Source organism: Canis lupus, chromosome 8 (genome assembly GCF_011100685.1).
Source record: "Canis lupus familiaris isolate Mischka breed German Shepherd chromosome 8, alternate assembly UU_Cfam_GSD_1.0, whole genome shotgun sequence".
NCBI lineage: Eukaryota > Metazoa > Chordata > Mammalia > Carnivora > Canidae > Canis > Canis lupus.
Window position 1 is genome coordinate 61,079,042 of NC_049229.1, and position 26,844 is coordinate 61,105,885.

A 26,844-nucleotide genomic window follows, 5' to 3' on the forward strand; every position below is an offset into this window, starting at 1 on the left:
GCATCTAAATTAGTGCTCCTGCCAGCCTCGGTCATTAATCTCTTTGTACAACAGCTATTTTTCTGTTTAAAAGAAATAGTAAAATGGTGTTCTTGTAAGTTAGGGTTTAAATTTGGAAAGGGATATATGATCCCTTTAAAGAAGATCGTCTGCCTCAGAAGGCAGTCTGTATTCCATTCTGGGTTAGACATGGTTACCAAGGAGACAGCTCAGCATCATCAGTAGGCCTATAGGATTGGGAATCTAGTGGGCTCTCAGGAAATGCTTATAGGAAAAAAAAGGAGAAAAAGAGTGAAGGAAAAAAAGAAGGAGGAATGGTGGAGGTTAGGAGGATGAGCTTTTATCTGTTAGAAAAGAACAGTATGATGGTTAATTTCATGTCAACTTGGTTAGGCTTCGGTACCTAGATGTTTGGTCAAACATTACTCCAGATGTTCCTATGAAGGCATTTTTAGAGATGAGATTAGCATTTAAATCAGTAGACTGTGAGTAAAACAGATTACCTGCCACAATGTGGGTGGGCCTCATCAAATCAGTTGAAGGTCTTAATTAAAAAAGACCAACCACCACCTAGTGAGAGAGAATTCTGACAAGAGGCTGCCTTTGGAGTCGAACTGCAGTGTCAACTCTCCGGGGTCTCTCCTCCTGTTGTACTGCCTTTTCTCTCCCAGCCTGCACCCATGCCCTCATGGACAGTTCCGTGTGATCACCTGGAAGAAGAGAACACATGTGTCTTGTGTACAACAGTTCTGCGTGATACGTAGCCACTCCTCAAAAGTGGACAGCTGCAACACTGCAGCGCCTTTCTGGAACATCTGTGAAGGGCAGCGGTGACATGAAATACTCTCAGGGGGCAGAACTTGGAGCAATGTACCTGATTGGTCATTTGCTTGGAAGGAGAAATGTCCAGACATGCAATTAGATATGGATTCATGGTCTGTGGCCATGTGAGGTCTGTGGTTTGACTTGGAGGGGTTATGATTGGAAAATTGGTGAAAATTGTCTCTGGGGAAGAAGTATGTGGACAGACCACTCTGAATAGGTAAAAAATGTTAGAATGTCTATGTCCCCTATGAGTGCTCACCAAAAGGGGACCCTCGCAAGAATTTTAATTATAGAGTGGGTAGGACAGCCAGCTCTGTGGATACTATTCAGTCTCTTTCTTCAAGCCAGTCCTGTCATTGACCAATGGGTTCATGAACAAAATGGCTGGGATGGCAGGGATGGACATCATGCACGGGTTCAGCAACAAGGACTTTCAGTCACCAAGGTCAGGCTGGCTGTAGCCACTGCTAAGTGTCCAGTCTTCTGGCAGCAGAGACCAACACTGAGCCCCTGGTATAGCATCACACCCAAGGTCATTAACCAGATACCTGGTTGATTATGTTGGGCTGCTTCCATCATGGAAGGGGCAGTAGTCTTCTGTCTACAGCAATGACTCCACTGAACTGGAAGTTAGGACTGCCATCCAGACATTTTGGCCTCCTCCTGCTTCTGATCAACAGGCAAAGGAGTCCTATGCTGAATGGAGTGATTATTCCTGGTTACCAAGGGGAAATTGGCCTGCCGCCCCACAGTGTAGGTAAGGAAGTGTGTGTCTGGAATACATGAAATTCCACAGTGTCTCGTACCATCCCCATGCACTGTGATTAAGGTGGAGGGAAACTCCAGCAACCCAGCACTACCGGTGGCCCACATCCTTCAGGAATGAAGGTTTGGGTCACCAGCCAGGTAAAGAACCATGACCAGTGGAGGCGCTCGCTGAGGGCCAAAGGAATACGGGATGGGGACGGGGTAAAGGTATTTATAAATACCAGCTATGAGCACGCAATCAGCTACAGACATAAGAACAGTAATCATTACATTGTAAATGTTTATAGGTAGATATTTATAGGAAGATATATAGATATCAAATGTTTTTGTTTTCTTCTCCCTTATCAACTCATAATGTAACACAAATGATTTTTTATGTATAAAATGACTTTTTATTATACTATTTAAATATTGCTAATTTTACATCATAGTACTCATATTATAGGATACCAAGGAGAAGGGTAAATACCACCTAAGGACTTTTCATCCTCCTCTGGGGAAAGGGTGAACGTGTTTTCAGTTGTATGGAGGGTAGTTGTATCGTTAGATGGAGTTACGGCCTTGTCTTTGTCTTTATTTGGAGATAAAGCATGATTTAAGGGATGTGTATGGGTGCCAAGGACACAAGGGGCAGACAGGGGATGGTTAATCTTATGTGTCAACTTGACTAGGCCATAGCACCCAGATAATTGGCCAAACCCCAGTAGAGATGCTGCTGTGAAGATAACTTTTAGATAAGAGTAACAGTTAAAAATCAGTTGACTTGGTGTAAAGCAAATTTGATGGGCCTCGTCCAATCAGTTGAATGCCTTAATATAAAGAAGACTACAGTCCTGGTACCTCCAGACAATGACACATTATTCAATGCTAAAAAGAAATGGTAGCACCAAGCCATGAAAAGACACGGAGGAACTTTAAATGCATATTACTGAGTGAAAGAAGCCAGTCTGTAAAGGCTTACATACGGCATGATTCCATCCATATGACAGTCTGGAAAAAGACAGACTCTGACAGCTAAAAGATGCGTGGTTTCTAGGGGTGAGAGGTCGGAGGAGGAATGGATAGACTGAGTACAGAGGATTTTTAGGGCAGTGAACTACTCTGTGATATTGGGATGACAGACACATGTCATTATACATTTGTCCAAACTCAGAGACTACCCAGCACCAAGAGTAAAACTTAGTGTAAAGCATGGCCTTCTGGGGTGATGATGATATGTCAGTGGAGGTTCATCAAGTATAACAAACGTATCACTAGGGTTGGGGATGTTGATAAGTGGAGGAGACTATGTGTGTGGGGGGGGCAGGGGAAATTTCTGTACTTCCCCTCAATTTTGCTATAAAGTTTAATTTGCTCTACAAATAAGTCTATTTACAAAAAAAATTCCTTAAAATCTCTGTACACATATGAGTAGTATATGTATATACACACACACACACACACACACACACACACACAGAGTTGTTGTCACATGAGAGAAAAACAGTGCAACTCAAAGCTTGAGGAGAAACAAGGCTTTGGTGGGTGTAGCTGTGAGCAACCAGGAGTTAGAGTCATCCCGGCTCCCACTGAAGGAAGTTCAGAACAAGTCTTAGATTTTTAACAAAATGAAGGATGAACCCACTGGCCTCAACCTTGCAGTGCGTAGGTGAGAGCAGAGGAGCCACTTGCCCCGGAAAGTCCACCTCTTTCATTAATCCTACTAGATGTGCACACAGACTCATGCTGGGCACTTGGGTTGGGAATCTGGGGAAAGCTATGGGACTAGTCACAGCAGCCAGAAGCTTTGGAGGTATAAAGGCTCCAACCACTGAGAATGGAAATTGTCCACGAAGCTTTAAGACTAAAACAAAGATGAACGATGATTGATAAGATTCAAGGATGGGGGAGAAACAGAGCAAAGATACTTAGGTGTATATTTTCTTTAGTAATTTGCTCTGTGGGGCTATCTTCTTTGCTTTTTCATGTTTGCTATCTGTTTTAATAAAGAGATCTCTTCTTTGTAAAAAGAAGTTATAATTAGGTTGTAAAATAACTTAATCTTTCGGCTAATCAGACCTTCGGGAGATGTGGGGTTTTTAGACTGGAAAGCGCTAATGTAAGAATCATCACTTCCCTGCGGCCAGCACCCTAATCCTATGCAAAGTACTAATAGGAACTAAACAGTCTTTTGAGTGCTGAGCTTACAAACGCAACCTGTAAAGCAAAAGAAAGTATCAGGGCGCTGCAACAGCATTAAAACTTCCATGTCGGGACGCCTGGGTGGCTCAGTGCCTGCCTTTGGCCCATGTGATCCTGGAGTCCTGGGATCAAGTCCCACATCGGGCTCCCAGCATGGAGCCTGCTTCTCCCTCTGCCTGTGTCTCTGCCTCTCTCTGCGTGTGTCTCTCATGAATAAATAAATAAAATCTTTAAAAATAAAAAAATAAAACTTCCATGTCTGCGAGCTTCAAATGCTGCACTGGGTTTCTATTACCAACGATTTTAACACAGTGGCACTCCAGACACCATATCTAGAGGATCATGAGCTTTATCAAGTGTGAGGACTCCCTATAATGTTTCCAGAATTTCCAGGATCCCCTATGGAGTGGTAGCCATATTTTAGTATCCAATGCAAACACAGGATGACCAAAAGGTGCTAGGGATTCGGAAGTTATTTTAAATGAATATGTATATTGTTACTGTGAATCGACTGTGTGCAGCGGAAGCTGTAGCTCCCATACATGGAGTCTAGGTGAGTACATGGATTCATAAACCCTTTGTAGTAATTCTTCAACAGCCTCGGGGCTCCTCTGCCACTGATTTACATGATGGGGTGTGAAGCCTCCCAATGACCTAGACCTTTAAGCTCTGTGTGTCTGACTCAGAGCAAAGGCAAGATCCTCCCTGGGGATCCCAGTTACTCATCGTGGCTCCCACTGACACTCTCAGCCTCTCCCTTGCGGTGTCACTGCCTCTACTCTCTTCCACCCCCTATCCCAAGTCAAATCCACGCTCTACGTCATGGCCAGAGACACCTTCCTAAAAATCTAGATCTGGTCCAGCCACTTCCCCACCCAGATATATTAGTGTCTCCTCATGTACCAAGAGCAGTGGTTCTCAAATGTGGGTACTCAGCCAACTCATTTGGATGACTTGTGAAAACATTTCCAGAATTCCGACTCAGTCGGAGGTGGGGACCAACGATTTGCATTTCTGACAAGTTTCCAGAAACAACCCTTTGAGAAACAACTGAGGTAGAGGAGTAAGACCCAGACCTCTTAGTTGAACAAAGTAGGTCCTCCATGATATGACCCTGACATCTCTCAAGTTTCATTTCCTGCCTGGTCCGCCTTTCACTCTTACCCACTTGTCACATTCCTACTCATCCAAAGCTCAGGCATCACCTTCCTCTCAAAGCACCCTCTGAGCAAAATTAATCAGTTCATCTTTCCCCTTCTCCCTGACTTTGTTCGCATCTTTCTCTCACTCACGCAGCCCACCTCTTTGGAATCCATTGCTTCCGCATGTCTGCCTCGTGTACCCGATGGTGTGCCCCGTGAAGACAGGGAACTGGTCATCCACCTTCTGGAGCACCAGAAGATAGTAGGTGCTCAATAAGTATTTCTGCATGCTTTTACATCAGGGTCAACAGCAAATGCACAACTTTTAAAAGACACTGCTTCTAAGGCCCTTAGAATCTCTGCACCCTGCTGGTTCGCGGGGCTATGATTAGACTGCTGTCGGTGACTCAGAGTTCAAGATGCTGCTGGTAGGAAAGAAAGTAATATGTCATTAACACCCTGCAGCTCTTTGTGATCCTGATTCAAAAGGACATATACACATATGCATATCACGCCTGCAAACAAAATGAAGACACGCGCAAAATCTTTACCGGAATCTGAGATTAACTAGACTAACACCAAACCCAAAAACCTGTGTTTGGCCCTCAAATTCTGTGTGGCTCAGGGACAATCAAAGATGGCTCTACAGTCATCCCAGCAACACAGCAGCTAAGCCAGGGCAGCTACATTTCCGTGATCCTTTCCATATGCCTTTTATGAATTCCCAAATAACAAAGCTGAGAAACATTTCAGAGAATTCTCAAATAACAGAATAATTGGAGTATAGCCATAGGAGACGGAGGGACTTTTTAAATTTTTGAGATCCCGACTGGCCATGAAGTGATGAGAAAAAAAAAAAAAATCTCTAAAAACATCTGCTACCGCTACTAATCAAAAGTGGACTTCCCTCCTGCACTGTTGGTGGGAATGTGAACTGGTGCCACAACTCTGGAAAACTGTGTGGAGGTTCCTCAAAGAGCTAAAAATAGATCTGCCCTATGAACCAGCAATTGCACTGCTGGGGATTTACCCCAAAGATACAAATGCAATGAAATGCCGGGACACCTGCACCCCGATGTTTATAGCAGCAATGTCCACAATAGCCAAACTGTGGAAGGAGCCTCGGTGTCCATCGAAAGATGAACGGATAAAGAAGATGTGGTCTATGTATACAATGGGATATTCCTCAGCCATTAGAAACGACAAATACCCACCATTTGCTTCAACGAGGATGGAACTGGAGGGTATTATGCTGAGTGAAGTAAGTCAATCGGAGAAGGACAAACTTTATATGGTCTCATTTACTTGCGGAATATAAAAAATAGTGAAAGGGAATAAAGGGGAAAGGAGGAAAAATGTGTGGGAAATATCAGAAAGGGAGACAGAACATGAGAGACACCTAACTCTGGGAAATGATCTAGGGGTGGTGGAAGGGGAGGTGGGCGGGGGGTGGGGGTAACTGGGTGACGGGCACTGAGGGGGGCACTTGATGGGATGAGCACTGGGTGTTATCCTAGATGTTGGCAAATTGAACACCAATAAAAAATAAATTTATATTAAAAAAAGTGGACTTGACGTGTGCTTTGTCATAGGACTATCATATTGTTGGAGACACCTGCCCGACTGAAAAGGTGCATCTTCAAATGTAAACCATATTCTATACAAAGAGTCTCTCATTCTTCTATTATTGGCTCCTACGTGAAGTAGAGTCTGGTTGATTACTCATTGGTTATTAGAAGATTCTAGCATTATTCCTTGGAGAGAGGGACCTGGTCTGTGATTGTTAAAACTTGTCAATTCCTTGTTTCTGTCTTCCTTCCAACTCCCTGGCCTGTATATATTCATACATACACATACAAATTTTACACACACTCACACACACATTCTCACTTTTCAACTACTCTCGACTTTCATAAATTAATTTGTTAAACACCTCCTCGTGCTCTGATGACAGCTGCCAAATTTTGCATAACCTTTAACTAGGCGTTATCGGCTCCTGCTCATCAGAACACATTCAGCTTTTAAAATGGTCTTCAGACGTTTGATTTATTCATTTATTCAAGAAATAATCAAGGGTGTCATAGGTTCTGGTGGCCCAGCAGTGGATAAAATAAAAATGATTCCTGGCCTCACTGAGCTCCCAGTGTTGTGGGGGAGACCGTCAGTGAACAAATGATTTCATAAGTAAATGCACAATTGCCAAGTACTAGGGCCTTGAAAGAAAATCTCTTCTATGAGATATTAAGAATGGAGGATCTAATTTAAATGAAGGAAATATGAAAGATACCACTGGGGCTCCAATTCATCACACTTGCTTGGATCCAAGCCCTTGTCATATGATTGTTGCAGTCCTGCTCACAAAAGGGGCTACTCCACTTTTCACACTTCACCTCTGGCTTTGGCCTTGTGACTTGATTTAACCAATAGGAGGCAAACAATGGGTCGATCGTGAACCTAAACCTAAGGAGTCCACCTGTGTTTATCCTTGCCTGTTACACGTCTGCCATTTCCTGCAAAGAGCATGTCCAGGCCAGCCTGCTGGTCCCAGAAGGAAGAGTGATACCCTTGCACGACCTGCCCTTGCTAATGTGCCCCAGTCAATTCCAGTTTAAAGCAGAGCCTTCAGCCATCCCTCAGGCACACGTGTGAGCCCAGCTTATATCAGACGACTCAACTGACCCATAGGCACATGGACTATAATAAAAACATGATTATTTTTTTCAACCCCTGAGTTTTGGCATAGTTTGTTACCTAGCAATAGTTAACTAATGCAGGGCGCTGGGGAATCCTTCTCCAAGAAAAGTGACATTTGGCTGGAAGTATTAAGTAGGTCTTAGACAAATGCAGAATAAAGGGAAGAGGGTCCTGAAGACTTCAGGTGAGCACAAGCTGAAGACACTCACGTGAGTGGAAGAAGCCTTACAGTTTGCAGAAGGGAAGGGCTGAAAACAGAGAGTGTGTCTCACCAGGAGCTGGGTCATGCATAGCCAGTCACACATGACTTAGGAGAAACTGTATGAGATGGTCTTCCTGGAGGATTTAAGATCGAATTTTGAAAATTGAATTCGGAGGAGAGCTATTTGTAATCTAGAAGATTCAAATTAAAGGATTGTTGTCTTCATTATCATTCATCTAGAGCTGCACTGCCCTGTAGGGTAGCCACTAGTCACATAAGGCCACTCGAGTTTAAGTTAATTAAAATAAGATAAACTAAAAAATTAAGTTCCTCAGTTGCACTAGCCTCTTTTCAAATCCCCAATAGCCCCATGTGGCTAGCGGCTACCAGATTAACAGTGTAAATTAAGACTTTTCCATTATGGGAGAAAGTTCCGTCGGGTAATGTATTCATTTCTTATTATTCCCGTGTAACAAATTACCACAAACTTAGTGGCTTAAAACAGGGCAAATCTATTATGTCACAGTTTCCACGGGTCAGAAGGCTCTGCTGAGTCTCACCAGGCTGAAATCAAGGTGTGGGCTGGGATCTCCCCTGAGGTTTGAGGTCTTCCCCACTCACTGGTTGTCAGCAGAATTTTTTGTCATATCTGTATGACCAAGGGACTGCTTGCAGCTCCTAGAGGCTTCCTGTGGTCCTTACCGTGGGTTTCCCTCATCTCTCCATGTAATGGTTTATTTTTTCCCCTTGAGGCCAGCAGGATATTATCTCTTTGGCCCTTCACTTTCTTCAAAAGGGTTTCCTGATTAGGTCAGGCCTATCCAGGGTATTTTCCCTTTTGTGTTAACTCAAAAGGCAATTGAGATGAGTAACAATCAGAGGCATGATAGCTCTGTTACCCACTAGTCCACCCACACTCAGGAAGAGGAGATGATGATACAGGGTGTATACCCGGGCAAAGGGGAGAACCTTGGGGTGCATCTTAAATTTCTGTCCACCACAGATAGAAGCAATCTAGAAAGTAGAACAAGGTTCAATAAATTAATAGAGAAGACAAGTGGTGGAAGCATTTGGACCAATTAGCACAGGCTTAGAGCACAGGTATAATAGCTATTTAAATAATGTTGACCTCAGGGAGGTCTGTAACAGCCTCCTTGTAATTAGTGGCTGGCAGCAGCTGGGATCAGGGTTCGTCCCCCGCAGCTTCACTCAGAGTGTCTGCAACTGGGACACTGCACACAGCCGACCCCTCAAAGCAAGTATGTGTAGACTCATCTTAACTGCTGACATTCCTACATTTTGTGTTCCTGCTGTTACTAACCTCCCAGAATTTCTGACCTTCTGCTCGTCTTGGTCTGCAGAACCCAATGGCTCCTTCTCAGATGAACTCATTTACTGGCTTGACACAGCCCAGCTTGGCCTGAATTCCCTGGCTTCCGGACGCTTGGCCCAGCTGACTACCAACAACTGTGGAGCTTCCATCCTTGGCTTGCAGACCTGAAAACAGCCAGGTATTCTTGGGCACAGTCCCCACCTCTCACAACCCCCTGTCTGGCTGCTGCTTGTCCCCTAGGGTGACTTGTGGGGGGGGGGCGGGGAGAACTTTGAGTATTGATTTTCAGGGAGATGTGGGGTGGGGGGGAGAGCAGATGTATAAAACATGTACATCGTTTGACTTGTTTGCCCTGAATGTAAACTTCCATCACTGCTCATAAGGACTCTGTAAGGCTAATTCTTAATTCGTAAGTGCTAATTAAAAATCGTAAGGAATAGAGTTATCATTTTGACAGAGTCAGAGCCACATAATTTTAAATTTCACAAAATGCTGGTGTTTAAGAGTTGCATTTAGTTATTTTAAGAAATTCTATTTCAAAGCTTATACCTGATTCTGAAATGGCCTCTATAGTAGCACTTCCTTTAAAAAAAAATATTTTTTCTTTTTTCCTTACAAGTGAAGAATAAGTGTTTGCATTCTAACTACAATCAGTGTTTCAGCGGAGTAGAGATATTTTAGTGCCTTGGGTGGGCATTTATCTTCTTGCCATCAGCACAATAGAACAAAAATGTACCCATATTAGCATTAATAATAAAACCAAGTCCATTATGCAGACTTTCTTGTCAGTTAAATTTGTTGCAGGCTCAGTTTTGGATTCAATTTCATACATTTGGAAGTACTTTTGCTGTCAAGCAAATTTTTGTTTTATCATTTTAATTTTGGAGGGTTTTTTTTCCCTCTCCTGCGTCTGAATTACCTTTTTAGAGGTTGGAAAATGGTTCTTCCCACTGATATAGGAAGGGTTTGATTTGGCAAATGTAGATATTTTCCCTGTGATGTGAATAGAGTTAATTTTAACAGAGCCGTTTCATTTTAACAGACTCGCACAGGGCATGTCCTGCCAAACAGCTTTGTGGATGATCGTCAACTGATGTCAGCACAGTTCTAGAAATAGTATTTGATGGTTAACAGCTGCCACAGAGCCAGAAGGGGAACACGAGACATTGTGTTTCAGGAGGGTTTACAAAACTAGTGGCTATTGTTTTTATTTATTTATTTATTTTATTTCTTGACAATGGAAGAAGAGATTAAAATACCGAGCGTAGGCTTTTTTATTTAAAAGACTTCTAAGTAGGTCAAGAGGATCCTGGAACTTTGACACTATGTGTAATGTAAATGGTGTGCTCTGAAATAATATTTCATTAATTTAATATAGGCTTTACTCATTCTGCAGTTACATATATGGCCATCAATTATGGAACAAATGTTTTTCTTTAGGTCGAAAATTGCAAACTTTTTCTTTAAAGAGCCAGATATTAAATATTTTAGGCTTTCTGGGCCATACTGTCTCTGTTGCAGCTATTGAATTCTGCTGTTACAGGCTAAAGGTAGCCACAGACAATATGTGAATAAATGGGTGTGGGTGTGTTTCAATAAAACTTTATTTACAAAACAAACAGTGGGCCTAATGTGGCCTCAGGCTATAGTGTTCCCACCCTTGCTTTGAATAGGAAGTGGAGATATGCCACACATTCCATCCTGCTTTTCAGAAAGGTTAAAGGTACCCACACTCTCTTAAAGGCTTATGAATCAAGTTCCTTGCACACTCCCTGTGGAAACACAGCAGTCTTTTTATGGCCACAGAGGGGTACTTAATTATATATGTATATGGGCTCTACAACCACTCTAATAATGGTCTGAGAGTAACCAAGCAACACATACGCTTTTATGAACTGAGAGGATCATGATCTCTGGTGTACAATGAACCTGATTTTTCTTCCCTTTCTTATTTTATTTAAGTTAATATCACTCTTAAAGTTTGAATTATCTTGCAAGAAGGCAGGTTCATTAGCTCCAGTTCAGCTTGTGCATCATCTTAATGGGACATATTTTGTAATGATGTGAATCACAAAACAGTCCTGTGCTTCAAATGACCTAAATGTTTCATTGAAGTCATTACAAGCAGTGCAAACGAGTACGGATTTTATTATTTAAAGACAACTTATGCAGAAAAAAAAAATTCTGGGAAGAAAAGTTTAAGCGTGGTCTAAAAGGAAAAAAAAAATCAAAGAATATGCTGGTTGTTTTTGCAAAAACCTTAATAGGTCTTCCCTTCATCCACTCTCAACTATGAACTTATTACCATGAAAATGACCAATCTGACAGTATACAAAGATGGTGGGGGAGAAGGGAATCTAACAGTACCTTACACTATATATTTTTCTGCATTCACGTATCACATTTGTTCTAGAAATGCCATTTAAGCCCTTGGCATCTCAGAAGCAAAGGGATGGTCTCAAGCCTAAGAATGTCTGCTTAAATAGGATCCCATCTACTAACAACTTCCTGAGAAGCCAGTGAGTACTCATTTCAAACATGCCTCGGGTTCTAGGCTACATTTTCTTATAATAGTAGTTTTTCAAAAACTTTCCTCTATTAATGTCACCATTGTCTCTTTGTTGTCTTGTCTTTTCTTGTTTCTCCTATGTGTTTCTGGAGATGGAAATATTATCTATTTGTCTGATTGAAATCAGAGTGATTGTAATACTCTAGCCTTTCTTTTGAACTCGGTCTGTTACTTGCCTTCAGTAGATATGTCACATCACACCATAGCACTGCACCATGCCAGATGCTATCATGCCATCTTTTTCTTTAAGGGGTTTTTCTTAAAGCAATTTAAGTTGAATAAGTAAATCATTGTACTCTAAGTTATTCCTATCCATGTACATAATTTATAAAAACTATGCCTGTTATTGTGTTACTCATTTCCTAATTGGGTTAAAGCCATCTGTAGATCTCTTTGGCTTTAAGTTATCTGAGGGATGCTGTGTTGTCAGCAACCATTTTTCAATTTACTCTCACACTGTCATAAATAAACAGTAGTGGTCTCAATATTGATTGCTAGAATGTCTCAGCCCTAACTTCATCATCACACTCTTCAAATGGCATGGAAGTGTTTTTATGGACATTCTTCTCCCTCCCAAGCCCTCAGTTTCATCCTCTGGAATCCCTGTTAAGTGCTGAGCAGATTTCCTAACATATTCCATTACTTCACAGAATATTCCCTCTGCTTCCTAATTATAGCCCAAACCTGCTCTCTCTTAAGGATACAGATGCTCTTCATAGGATCCTCAAGAAAACTTGCTCACTCTCACAGGACTGACATGTGACAGGGCAGGGAGCTAGAGGTGGAGGGAGACAAAAAGGGCCTGGTGCAGGCATACCTTGGAGACATTGTGAGTTTGGTTCTGGACCTCTGCAATAAAGTGAATATTGCAATAAAGCTAGTCAGATGAATTTTTTGGCTTCCAGTGCATATAAAAGTTATGTTTACACTATACTGCAGTATGTTAAATATGCACTAGCATTATGTCTAAAAAAGCAGTGTGCATGCCTTAATTAAAAGCACTTTTTTGTTAAAAAATGCTAACCATCATCTGAGCTTTCAGTGAGTGATAATCACTGATCACAAACCACCATAGCGAATATAATAATGTAAAAGTGTGAAATATTACAAGAATTACCCAAATGTGACACAGAGAAATGAAGTAAGCAAATACTCTTAGAAAAACAGTGCTGGTAGACTTGATCAGTGCAGGGTTACCACAAACCTTCAGTTTGTAAAAAATGCAATATCTATGAAATGCAATAAAGTGAACTGTAATAAAATGAGGTATGCCTGTATTTCCTTAGCTTCTCATTGTTGCAGCCAAATAATCATTCCTATACCTTCATTCATACTCCTCTTTCTCTTTGAACCTCATGCCATCTAATTACATATTTTCTAACCACTCCTTGTATCTCTCATCTACTGATACCAAGGCCAGCATGTTCAGAAGCATTACATAGAGAAAGGATTCATGTAACAATCAATATAATTCTCCTTTGCTCCCCATATTCATCAAAGACAGCTTAGTCTCCCTCTCTGTCATAGGTCCCAGAGTCATTTCAAGGATCCCTGATTTCCAATGGGTAATCTGTCTGAATTCTTACCTCACTTTGTTCACACTTCAATTCCAATGACTTTGATTTTCACATTCATGAGTGTGTGATGTTTATTATCATCTAGAGCACTATATCAACTTAAATAATTAAAAAGTCTTAAAGTTAATTCCCAACCAGTCCCTGACTGTCCTTACTTTGCTCCCTATCAAATCATTTACCTTCATGTTTCTCTCAATTTTTATATCTGCAAACAACTTTATGGCCTTAAAGACACATAGTTATTCAATTGTAGGTAAGTTGTTTTTAAAAACATTAATTGAAACTTTCTAACAGTGGCTAAGGAAATGTCCTATACCAATGTTGCTTCTGAGAAAAGTTAGAAGAGCTGAATAGAATATTAAAACACACACACACACACACACCCTAGAAACTCTGAAAATATCATAGAAATATCAAAGCAGAGATAATTTTTAGGATTAAGATTTGAACAAGAGTAAACCTAAGAAAGGTAAGCCTGGTATTTGAAGTGATAAGATAAGCAGAGATAGTAGTAGTCTCAGAGATTCAAGAAGTGTTATGAACACTCAAGTGATACATACATATTACATATATATATTTATGTATTACTATATACATAGTGAAGATGCTAAAAAAACTAAAGACAAAGAGGAATTCTTAAAAGCATCCAGAAAAAAATAATATATTAGTTTTGAAGAAGCAATACTATAAGACTTACAGCTGACTTCTCAACAAAACAATGGAATCCAGAAGACGGTGGGATCACACATTCCCAGGGCTGAAATAAAATAATTGCCAATGTAGGATTCTATGCTCAGCAAAAATATTCTTCAACAATAAGAATGAAATAAATACATTTCAGACAAACAAAAATGGATACCACTTTTTTTAGCAGTGGATCTGCTCTAATGCAAATATGAAAGGGAGATTTTTAGGAAGAGGGAAGAAAATCCTAAATGGTATCTGCAAGAAAGAATGAAAGATAAACACATAGATAAATTTAAATATATGTTTACTATATAGAGAAATAATAACAATGTCTTTAGGACTTGAGATATATATATATATATATATATATATATATATATATATATAAAATTAATGTACATGACAAAAACAGCCCAAAATGTGAGGAGTAAATGGAGTTAATGTTTTAAGTTTTAAGCATTATCAGAGAAGAAGAGCAGTCATTTATATCATACTTTGAATAAATTAAAAATGCACATTGCAAAATATAAGACAACCACTAAAATGAATGTATAAATAACAAGCAAGAGAGCTGGAAAATGTAATAATGAAATGGAATTAATTAAAAAGAAGACAAAAGAGGAGAGAAAATGGAACAAAGAACATGTAGGATAAATAGAAAGCAGATGGTAAGATGGTAAACTTGAATCCACATTGGTCAGTAATTACATTAAAAGTAAATTTACAAATTTTCTAATTAAAAGACAAAAAATTTCATACTAAGTTAGAACAACACGTTGCTTACATGAGTCACATCTTAAGTATAAGGATACAGAAAGGTTGAAAGTAAAAAGATGAAAAAATATACACCCTGCAAACACAGTGAGAAGATGTTGTAGCTATTTTAACATCAGTCACAGTAGACTTTATTTATTTATTTTTACATTAAGAGTTTTTAAAATTTAAGTTCAATTTAGTTAACATATAGTATAAAACTAGTTCCAGGGGTAGAATTTTAGTGATTCATCAGTTGTATATAATACCCAGTGCTTGTTACATCAAATGCCCTCCTTAATGTCCATCACCCAATTATCCCATCTCCCTCACTTCCCCTCAGTGTGTTTTCTATAGTTAAAAGTCTCTTTTGGTTTGCCTCCCTCTCTGTAGATTTTAAAGCAAAAAACATTACGGGAGAGAAGGGATAGTTATTTATAGGTCTCTATATGATAGAATTAAAATGAGACAAATCCATAAAGATAATGGAAAATTTTAATATACTCCACTTAGTAACAGAGCAATAGACAAAAAAATTGGTAAAACTACAAAATAATTGAATAATATGGATTAAGAAACCTAATGAATGTATATAGAAAATTTTATTCAACAATTGCAGAATACACATTCTCTTCAAACACAGAATTTACAAAAATTGTTTATATGTTGGGCCACAAACTTAAAATAACTAAAATCATACACAGCATCCTTGGGCTGCCATTTTATTAAATAGAAATTAAAAATAAAAAAACTAGAAACCCCCAACATATTTAGAAATCAAACAGCATAGCTTCTAATTAGTACAGGTTAAAAAGAAGGCACAATGCAAAAGAGAAAATATTTTGAAATGGGTAATAATGAAAACATAATCTATCAAAACCAGTAAGATGCATCTAAAGCAGTGTTTAGAGGAAAATTTTATCCTTAAATGCATGGATTTGAAAAAATAAAAAGACTAAAAATCAATTAGCTAAGCAACCAGCTCAAAGAGTTAGGGAGGGGCACCTGGGTGGCTTATTAAGTTGAGTCTAACTGTTAATTTTGGTTTAGGTGATGACCTCAGGGTGATGAGATGGAGCCCCATCATTGTGAAATTGAACCCATTCCCACTCCTTGGGGCTCCATGCTGGGTTCTGCACTTGGCATGAAATATGTTAGTTCTTTGAAAAGTCCAAAAATTTTGATAAAGCCCTAGGCATAATGATCAAGAAAAAAAAAAAAGAAACAGAAATGGCACAAATGACAAATACTAGTTATGAAGAGATACATCTCTACAGGCCTTACAAATATTAAGGAGATAAAGAAAAGATATTATACCAATAGATTTAAAAACTTAGAATGAAATACACAAATCTGTCAAAAAACAAAACTTACCAAAACTAACACAAGAAAAAAAAGAAAATCTGAACAGTCCTATATATGCTATAGAAATTGAATTTTTTATATGTTTCCCACAAAAAAATTTCAGATGCCGCTGGTTTCCATGGTAACACCTACCAACTATTTAAAGATGTACTAAAGTTCATTCTTACTCAACAGCATCCAGAAAACAGAAAAAATACTTTCCAACAATACTTTAAGAAGCCAGCATAGCCTTAATACCACAACATAAAAAAGTATATTATGGAAAACACAAAATTTGAGGAAAATCTTACTCATAAACATTGAAACAAAAATACTAAGCAATATACTAAGAAACGGACTCCAGTGATTTGTAAAAAAGTGATACATGTAATGAACAACTTGAGTTATTTAGCAATCAAGAGTATTTTAGCATTGGAAAATCAGTTAATATAATTCTTCACATTAGCAGAATAAAAAATTAAAGTCATAGGATAGTTTCTTTTTTATTTTTCTTTTTGTTTTTTTAATTGAGAGAGAGAGAGAGCTCAAGCAGGGGGAAGGGGCAGAGGGAGAGAGAGATAATCCCAAGTAGGCTTCTTGCCAAGTACAAACCCTGCATGTTGCTCCATCTCACAACCCTGAGATCATGACCTGAGCTGAAATCAAGAGTTGGACACCTAACCAACTGAGCCACCCATGCATCCCCATAGGATAGTTTCAATTGATAAAGCAAATGCATTTCCTCAAATTCAATATTCATTTACACTTTTTTTTTTAATTTTTTTAATTTTTATTTATTTATGATAGTCACAGAGAGAGAGAGAGAGAGAGAGAGAGAGGCAGAGACACAGGCAGAGGGAGAAGCAGGCTCCATGCACCGGGAGCCTGACGTGGGATTCGATTCCAGGTCTCCAGGATCGCGCCCTGGGCCAAAGGCAGGCGCTAAACCACTGCGCCACCCAGGGATCCCTCATTTACACTTTTTGAAATACTTAGCGAACTAGGAATAGAAACTTTCTTCCTTCTAATGTAGTGTATTTATTGAAAATAAACAAACAACCCTAAGACAAGCATATTTAACAATGCCATGCTCAAATTTTTCATTTGAGATAGGGAACATGATGATTTTGCATACTGAAAGGCTTAGCTAGTTCAAAATGACTGGAAAAAGAAATAGAACATATAAAGATTGGAAAGGAATATAAAAATTTGTCATTGGGATCCCTGGGTGGCACAGCGGTTTGGCGCCTGCCTTTGGCCTGGGGCGCGATCCTGGAGACCTGGGATCGAATCCCACGTCGGGCTCCCTGCATGGAGCCTGCTTCTCCCTCTGCCTGTGTCTCTGCCTCTCTGTCTCTCTCTGTGTAACTATCATGAATAAATAAATAAAATCTTTAAAAAAAAATTTGTCATTATTCTGAGAAAACATCATTTTACCTGTATAAAATTAAAAGGATTCTTCATTGTTAATTATAATTAATTAGTGATTTTAACAAAATCTCTGGATATGAGTTTAATATTCAAAAATCAATTTCTATTTCTATAAAACATCAATAGCAATTAGAAATTGAAAGTAACAAAATGGCACCTGACTTCATATGAACACAACTTGGCCTCATATGATCCAAATAATGAGGTAGAATATAGACTTAAATATAAAAACTAAATAATAATAATAATAATAAAGCAGCTTCCTAAAAGACAACATAGAAAAATATCTTCATGACCTTAGATGAGGAGAGATGTATTTAAAAAGACTAATAAATTGCACTCCATAAAAATTGCAATCTTCTGTTCATTAAGAGATACCAGAAAGAGAAAGAGAGAGAGAGAGAGACCAGGTAAAGACTAAATGAGCAAATAATAAAATGAGCAAAAATATTTCCAATATATGTAACAGACATAGCACTTGTATCTATTCAAATCAATAGGCAAAAGTCAGGCAACACAATTAAAAATGAGTAAAGACTTGAAATAGAGCACAAGAAGACATTCAAGTTGTAAATAAGCATGTAAAATGAGCTCGACCACATAACCCATTAAGGAAATTAAAATTAAAACCACAGATAGAGGAGGATGAAGAGTACCCTTACCCTGATGAGCACTGAGAAATGTATAGAATTGTTGAATTGTTATATTGTATTCCTGAAGCTAATATAACTCTATATGTTAAAATGTTAATAATACTTCTCTAATAATAATAACAATAGTAAATTAAAACCACAAGGTACCACTATATCAGAATAAATGGATACTGAATTTTGTGAAATGCTTTTGCTCTCTTAATTGAAACTATTCTGTGACTTTAATCCTTGTTCTGTTAATGTGGAAATTACATGGATGGTTTTCGAATGCTGAACCAGTCTTGCATTCCTAAATGAATTCAACTTATTCATTACATGTATTACATTTTTACACATCCTTGGAGTCAGATTACTAGTATTTTTGTGTCTATGTTTATAAGTAGGATGATCCTCAAAACGCCTTAAATTAAACAACAACAACAACAACAACAAAACTGAGTGTACCAAGTGTTGATAATGATTTTTGACCAATGGATCCTCTGAGAAAAATACAGGGTGTAAATTGGTATTACTACTTAGGAAAACAGCTTGGCATCACTTGCTACATTTAAACATACACAAAATCTGAAACTCAAAAAGAGTCAAAGTCATGCTGGTGTCACTGGTGTTGTTCACACTCAATTTCCTTAATTACCATTATTATTTTCTTTCTACAAAGTTAGAAAAGCATTAAGTCACCATCATAGTGCATCTCTAAAGTTACCAAGTGTTTTATGGTTTTGTCAGGCAGTGTTGGGTATTTGAGTTAAACACAAAAGGGGAAGGTTGGGGGGCACCTGGCTGGCTCAGCTGGTAGAGCGTGCAACTCTTGATCTCAGAGTCCTGAGTTTGATCCCCATTTTGGGGATAGAGGTTACCTTAAAAAAAAAAGGAGGGGCACCTGGATGGCTCAGCCAGTTAAGCATCTGCTTTTGACTCAGATAATGATCTCAGGGTCCTGGGATGGAGCCCTCATCAGGCTCTGTTCAGCTAGGAGCGGGCTTTTCCTTTTCACTCTCCCTCTGTGCTCTTTTTCTCTCTCTCTTCCTTAAATAAATAAAATTTTAAAAAGAGAGAGAGAGAGAAGGTAGAAAGAAGTTCTCATTAAAGACTCTTCACAGTGGTAGAGGCTAGGTTAATCAGCATACAGGACCAAAAGCCAGAGGCTGGATTTTCCAACTTGGCAGAGAGATCCATAATCCATTCATTAGTTTTATTTGTTCATGTTCTGTTACAGCATTTGGATGTGACTTTTTAATACAGCCTTTTCTTCTGTTCTCAATAAAGTTTTAAAAAATCAAGTGCAAAACTGAAAAATCTTCAAACATTGTGACAAAATCCTTTAGAGTTGAGTTTGGGTTCCTACGAAGAGTTAGTCTTTGGTCCTCCTTTACCTTAAGAATCACGGTGTTGGAGTATCAAATTTCCTCAAAAAAGTAAAAATAGAAGTGCCACACCATCTAGTAATTCTGCTTCTGGATATTTCCCAGAAGAAAATGAACACTAATTTGAAAAGACATAGGTACCCATATGTTTATTGCAGCATCATTTTCAATAGCATCTTAAGTGTCTGCCAGTGGATGAATGGATAAAGAAGATGCGGTATATACATACAACAGACTGTTACTGAGCCATAACAAGAATGAGACCTTGCCATTTGCAACAATGTGGATGGGTGAGAGGGTATTGTGTTAAGTGAGATGAGTCAGACAGAGAAAGACAAATACCATATGACCTCATTTCTATGTGGAATCTAAAAGGCAAGACAGATGAACACACAAACAAAATAGGAACAGACTCCTAAATATAGAGAGAAATTGGTGGTGGCTAGAGAGGAGTGAGGTGGGGGGGATGAACCCTTTTTGCCTTCATTTAAACAGGTGAAGGGGGATGAAGAGGTACAGACTTCCAGTTATAAAATAAATAAGTCACAAGGATGAAAGTTACAGCATAAAGAACAGAGTCAATAATATATTAATAATTTTGTGTGATGACAGGTGGTAACTGCATGTAAGCATTTCGTAATGCATATAATTGTTGAATCACTATGCTGTATGCCTGAAAGTAATATAATATTGCATGTCAACTATACCTCAATTAAAAAACAAAAACAGGGGCACCTGGGTGGCTCAGTTGGTTAACTGTCTGCCTTTGGCTCAGCTCATGATCCTGGGGTTCTGGGATGGAGACTCAGTCAGGCTTCCTGCTCAGGGAGGAGTCTGCTTGTCCCTCTCATTCTGCTGCTCCCCCTGCTTGTGCACACACTTTCTCCCTCTCAAATAAATAAATAAATAAAATCTTAAAAAACAAACAAACAAAACATGAAAACAATTGTGGTATTGGGACCTGAAAAGATTAGTGAGAAAAACCAGTTAAGTGAGTCACTTGGTAACATACAAATTGTCTTCACTGGCACAATTAGAGTCATAAAGAAATAATTCACCTCCTGTCTTATTTTGAAATGTTATGGGCACTTCCCCCTCAACACCCCAACGTCCCAACGGCCAACATACTTCAGTGCAGAAAAGCAGAATCTTTACTCATTGTCCATCATTCTTGTAGCCTGACAATAAAGAAGTCAATACTCAGTGAGCTCAAGTGAATCATATTCCTCATTTTCACTGTGTTCTTCAACACTTTTACAGTTGGGCTTCCCTCTTCCTTTGAGGCAGAAGTTGGCATGCAGGAGGTTGGTCTTGAGATGAACACCTGAGGGAGAAAGAGAAGATAGAAGATTGGGAAGAAGAGAAGCTGAGCTACAGCACTCCAAGGCGTCAGTTAACCCTGCCGGGAGCTCTGGAGTGGCAATGGCCCTTCAGAGTTGTTCTGCATTGGGGCCTTGGGGTTGGGCTTCTGTACCATGGTGACGAACTGTTGGTTGTGGATGCCTTGGCAAAGGAGCATGACCTTGGGTGAGATTCTCTTCAGCCTCTGTTGTTCAATCAGGGCATCGTGGCAAGCAGCCAGCACAAACAGCAGATCAGTTTGGGAGGCGTGTCATTGACCATCGTTATGCTCTGTGGAGACACAAGTCTTGAGTTGGCCATTAGAGGCGGCCTCTTTTACCCAAGTGGTCCCATCTTTCTTTGCTGTGCTCATAGGTGCTAATCTTTCAATCTTGAGCCCAAAATACTTAGCCCCATTGAGTTCATGGCTTATGGAGTAATTTATATGCCCAAATACAAGGCGATGTGTGTGTGTGTGTATATATATATATATATATATATATATATATATATATATATATATATGGCAATACCCATGAGAAAATATAAAACAAAAGCCTTTTGACAATTTGAATATAACACAAACATTTAGGAAACATAGATGAAATGGCTGTCTACTCATAACATGTACTTTAATTAGGTATATTTAAAATCTCATAAACCATCATGCCATGATTCTATCTCAAGTCTTCATGTGCTTTACCATTTCTGTCATCACGGGAATCACTTTTTTACTTTTCTAGAGTTTCCCAGAGCCCATCACCTTTGTTTCTATCTAAATGGTTAAAGATATAGTAGTTTGGGAATCTCTGTGTAATAATGACTTTGGAAATTGTATCCTAAGCCACAAGTAGTCATTTACTATTTGTGAACTCCTCAAGGTAATCACTAAATTCATTGCTTCTTAAAGTTGTTTGTCTTTTCTATCTTTTTTCTTTTTTTGGAGATATAACTGACATATAACATTGTATATGTTTAAAATGTACAATGTGTTGACACATTCATACATTGCAGTATGATCACCACTGTAGCATTAGCTAACACCTCCATCATGTTACATCATTATCATTTTCTTGTTTATGGTGAGAACAATTACGATCTAGTCCCTTAGCGATGTTGAAGTTTATAATGTTGAAGACTATCATCCTTCTGCTGTGCATTAGCTCTCCTGGACATATTTATCTACTAGTTGCAAGTTTGTATCCTTCAGCAACATCTATCCAACTCTCCCACTGCTCTGCCCCTGGGAACAACCATTCTCCTCAGCTTTTATGACTTTGGCTTTTAAAAATTCCACATAGAAGTGATATCATATAGGATTTATCTTCATCTGACTTGCTGCACTTCTTAAATTGTTTTTTTTTTTCTTAAATTGGTTTTTAAAAGGCTTATTCTGAACAATTTCCAACCCATGTAGTTGGGAGGTCATCTTACTATTCGCAATTACTAGATCTGTGTTCACGTTTTCTTTTTCTTTTTAACTGACGCCACAACTTAACCACCATCATGATATAAAACCAGGAACATCTCCCAGTGGCATTTATGATTCAAAACAAAGCAATTCAGGGATGGCCTGGGTGGCTCAGTGGTTGAGCATCTGCCTTCAGCTCAGGGCATGATCCTGGGGTCCTGAGATTGAGTCCTGCATCGAACTCCCCTCAGGGAGCCTGCTTCTCCCTCTGTCTGTGTCTCTGCCTCTCTCTCTCTCTCTGCGTCTCTCATGAATAAATAAATAAAACCTTTAAAAAATAAAAAATCAAAATAAAGCAATTCAGAGGGCACCCTGTAATATGAGGGACTTAGTAAAGATTCTAACTTCAGGCAACAACTTCTTTTCTGAGGGAGTATACTGGGGAGGAGGGAGACCTTGCCTTATATTTGGGTCCGTGCAGCAACCAGGAACTGAACAAAAAACCTTTCCTCTGCATAACTGTTTCCAAAGAACAGACGGAGAGCTGCCCTAACTTCCCAATCTCCACTCTTACATTTATCTTTATCTTGTCTTCTCTCCAGTGTCAGATGGGACTTACTAAAGGTAAGAAAAAGAAAAGACAGACTCATCATTCAAAGCTGCACACTTGTAGCAAAGACAGATCCGAGTCACACGATTACAGAGAAGCTGAGAACCTGGTAAAACCAAATAAAGCAAATGACAAATTGCTGAGAGGAGAAAAAAGAAAGAAAGAAAAAGAATGTGCCAGTGGCAACACTAGTTTATCAGAGAGATCAATGATGTGACAATATCAGTGTCCCTCCTTTATCAGAGACATCAGTGATGTCCTGGGACAGTCCTGGTGACCCTGCCCTGGCTTGAAAGCTCAAGACTGAGCCCCAATCCCTTTCTAAATCTGCCTACCCACTGAGAGTCTGTGCAACCCAGCAGCAACCCCAGCAGCAACCCCAATACCACCTGGGTTGCTAACCGCAACACGTGTGTTGTTCCTCCTTCCCTCGGCCTCCCTAAAAAAGGTGAAAAACCTCCTCTGGAAACATGTGCCTCCCTCAGAGTTACTAACCCAGCTTCTACACAGCTTTCCTCCTCTCTCCAAACTCTGCTCTTCCATCCTTTCCAGGAGAAGCCCTCTTCTCATGATCTCCCAGGATATGTTCCTGTTCCCTAGAGTTCAGCTGTCTGCCTGTGGCCTAAGAAAACTTCCCAATCTCTGTAGCTTTGCTGCCTGTGAACATGGGCAGACGGTTGGCTTTAAACCCCCAAATCAGCCACATGCTAGCTATGGAATCTTGGAAATGCGTGTGATGAAAGGACCGATCTCACAGGACTACTATTTCATGATTAGTTGAGATCATACACATCACAGGCTTAGGACAAGGGTGGGCACATGGGCACATGGTGTGACACATGAACTGCCAGCCGCTCTTCCTAGCACCTCTTTTTCCAGCCTATTTCTCAATTCGGAGTGATCTTGTATATGATCATTTACATTTCCCATAAACGCCATCAACTGAACTGGCCCCATTAAAAACTCACCATCCCACTTGTCCACCGCATACACACATACGCCTAACTACGCTCTTCCCTGGGTAACGTACTCTAATGTCAGGCAGCATCCTTGAAACAGAGAAGTAGTTTTCAACACCTAATTTTACCAAGTTACTTTGTTCTTTTGTTTAGTGCCATCGCTATCCACACATGTGTGCAAGCCAGAGACCTCAGCACGATTTTTGACCTTTCTTTCTCCCTTTACCCCCAGCACCCTCCCTTGCCTCAAAATTAAGAAAATAGCAGGAGAAGAGCCGTTCCAGATAGAAAGGCCAGCTTGTTCAGGCGCTGAATGGGTGAATGGATGTCCTGTGTTTATCTGGCTTTAAAACTGCTGCTAATATGCTATTTCTAGAAGGTATGTGGGGCAGAATGACAAGCCCAACAAAAATAATACATAATACTTTGTGTATGTTGTCATTTTCAGGGTGATTAAATAGTGTCTTATTTAATTTGTACAACAACCATGTGAGTTGGGCAAGGAAGCTATCACTTTTCCAATTTTAAAGATGAAATTCAGAGGTACCCGGGTGACTCAGGGGTTGAGCGTCTGCCTTTGGCTCAGGGCGTGGGATCGAGTCCCGCATCAGGCTCCACGCAGGGAGCCTGCTTCTCCCTCTGCCTGTGTCTCTGCCTCTCTCTCTGTGTCTTTCATGAATAAATACATAAAATTTTTTTAAAAAATGAAATTGAGGCCCAAAGGGACCTCAAAGACCTGCTAGAGTTGCCTGATGTGGGACCCATGAATGGAGCAGCCGCTCTAGTGATTCCTGGATGTGTGCTCTTTCCTCTATGTCACCAGCTCATCCAACACCGATCAGGGCATCAAAGCTCACATGCAAAGCACCGCCTGTCAATTAAGGTCACTCATTGACTATATTGGTTAGGGTTCTGCAGAGACACAGAATATGTGTACTTATTGTGGATAGTGCTTGTATATATATAGAGAGAGTTAGAGAGAGAGAGAGATTTTAAGGATTTGGCTTATATGACTATGGAAGCTTGGTAAATCCAAATCTGTGGGATAAGGCCTGTGGGCTCAAGACCCAGGGAACAGTTTCAGTCGCAGCTCAAGTTTGAAGGCAGTCTACTGGTAGAATTTGTTCTTGCCCAGGGGAGGCCAGTCTTTGTTCTCTCAGGACCCTCCACTGATCCCACGAGATCCCCTGCATTACGGCAGGCAGCAGGCAACGTGTTCATTCAAGGTCCACTATTTAAACGTTAATGTCATCCAAAAAAACACCTTCACAGAAACACCCAGCATAGTGTTTGACCAAATAACTGGGTACTGTGGCACAGCCAAGTTGACACATAAAATTAACCATCACAATGTCATAGTGCGGGCCCCCAAAGTGCAAGTCGAGACAATGTTGCTGGGACCAGTGGTTTATATGGAAGAGCAGGTGTGTGCAGGGGTGTGGGGAGGAGGCACAGGGAAGGGAAGAAAGCCACTGAAAGGAGCATCACCAAGCTGGACAATTCAGGAGACCATCAGAGAACCCGAGTCAAGGACTTTTCCTCTAGATTGCCACCAGTCACTGAAAGAGAGGAGCCGCGGAGGAGAGGGGAGTGCATGAATTCTCCCTGCATTCCCTGCCTGCCTCCTGAGGAAGAGTGGGCTCTGTTGGCCAAAGAAAGCCCTTGGACAAGAGAATGTAGTGCCTGGAGAGGGGGGATGGGCCTGAGAGATGTGGCTGGACACCAACAGCGTCCAACCACTGCCCTCTGTGACCTCCTTGTGGGGAGGGACTTCCACATCTCCCTAAGTGTCAAGGCCTCTCCCCACCTCCTGTTCCCTGATGTTCAGCAGGCCCCTTGGGAGGTCAAGGCTCATTTTTAGTACGTAATTTTGTTAAATAAATCACGCGGGAATAAGGATGACAGCAACAGCGCAACCAACTCTTACAGGTGATGGGAACCTTCAAGAACATGGTTGAGGTTCTGGTCAATAATCAGATGCCATTGTGAGGTCAACAGTTTGCTGGGTGAGGCCTACAGAACCTCAACCTGACCCGAAGTAAGAAGCAAACAAAAAAGCCCAAAGACGGGGTCCTCGAAAAATTACATGAAGAATCACCATGTGACCCAGGAATTTCACTGCTAGGTATATTTCACTTCCCAGAAGAGTGAGAAAGTGGGACTCAGCCACTTATATGACAATGTTCAAATATGTGCTGCCGCCTTATTCAGGACAGTCAAAGTGGAAACAACCCACATTTCCATCAACAGATGAAGGGATAAACAAGATGTGGAACATCCACACCATGGAATAGTATATAGGGAATGTAATACTGATGCCTGCTATAATACGGGCAAACGGGGCAGCCCGGGTGGCGCAGCAGTTTAGAGCCTGCCTTCAGCGCAGGGTGTGATCCTGGAGACCCGGGATCGAGTCCCATGTCGGGCTCCCTGCATGGAGCCTGCTTCTCCCTCTGCCTGTGCCTCTGCCTCTCTCTGTGTCTGTCATGAATAAATAAATAAAATCTTTTAAAAAAAATACGGGTAAACATCAAAAACGCTAATCTACATGAAAGAAGCCAGACACAAAAGGTCACAAGTTGTATGATTTCACTTATACGAGAAAGATCCAGAATAGGTAAATGACTAGTGGGACTGAGAGGAGGTACGTGATAGGGAGTTGCTGCTTAAGGGGTCCAGGTTTTTTTTTTCTGGAGTGATGGAAATGATCTGGAACCTAAGATGAAGGTAGTGGTGCCCAACACTATGAATGTCCTAATGCCGCTGTGTTGTTCAGTTTTATTTTTATTTTTTTAGATTTTATTTATCATGAGAGACACAGAGAGAGAGGCAAAGACACAGGTAGAGGGAGAAGTTCTCCCCCTATCTGTGGAGGGAGCCTGATGGGACTGAATCCCAGGAACCCAGGATCACGAACTGAACCAAAGGCAGATGCTCAACCACTGAGCCACTGAGGCGTCCCTGAATTGTTCAGTTTTTATTTATTTTTATTTATTTTTA

The 26,844-nt window shown here is 40.2% G+C and overlaps 2 long non-coding RNA genes across 2 annotated transcripts; one reads left to right on the top strand and one right to left on the bottom strand.

Annotated features, from left to right (window-relative positions):
* The first annotated feature begins 224 nt into the window (after nucleotides 1-224).
* LOC111097138 lies at nucleotides 225-21,332 on the top strand. The gene is made up of 4 exons (XR_005362939.1): nucleotides 225-1,582; nucleotides 9,174-9,323; nucleotides 11,559-11,664; nucleotides 20,784-21,332. It is a non-coding gene; the product is annotated as an uncharacterized LOC111097138 (long non-coding RNA).
* LOC111097137 lies at nucleotides 20,588-25,690 on the bottom strand. Its single transcript, XR_005362938.1, has 3 exons — nucleotides 25,652-25,690; nucleotides 20,998-21,155; nucleotides 20,588-20,847 (listed from the first exon to the last, which is right to left on the bottom strand). It is a non-coding gene; the product is annotated as an uncharacterized LOC111097137 (long non-coding RNA).
* Nucleotides 25,691-26,844: the final 1,154 nt, after the last annotated feature.